Below are 421 nucleotides of genomic sequence, written 5' to 3' on the forward strand. Positions count from 1 at the left end.
AAAAAAAAAAAGAAAAAAAAAAACAAAAAACAATAAATGTGGAGATGATAACTTACAATTAAGGAAAGGCTGCAGAAGTGTGGATGAGTGTAAACTGCACAAAGGAGATTATGATGGACTTAATCAATGTTTGACAACTACCCAGAGCAAAATATTTCAATGTCATACATATGTGGAAGTCTTTCATAAATTCTCAAACTCAAATAGACAAAAAATAAGACATGCAGGAAAGAAACTTTTCAAATGTAAAGAATGTGGCAAATCATTTTGCATGCTTTCCCTACTAACTCAACATAAAAGAATTCACACTGGAGAGAAACCCCACAAATGTGAAGAATGTGGCAAAGCCTTTACCCAGTCCTCAAACCTTAGTCAACATAAGAGAATTCATACTGGAGAGAAACCCTACAAATGTGAAGAA

The sequence above is a fragment of the Sapajus apella genome, unplaced genomic scaffold (genome assembly GCF_009761245.1).
Source record: "Sapajus apella isolate SASKATOON/1434 unplaced genomic scaffold, GSC_monkey_1.0 scaffold1476, whole genome shotgun sequence".
NCBI lineage: Eukaryota > Metazoa > Chordata > Mammalia > Primates > Cebidae > Sapajus > Sapajus apella.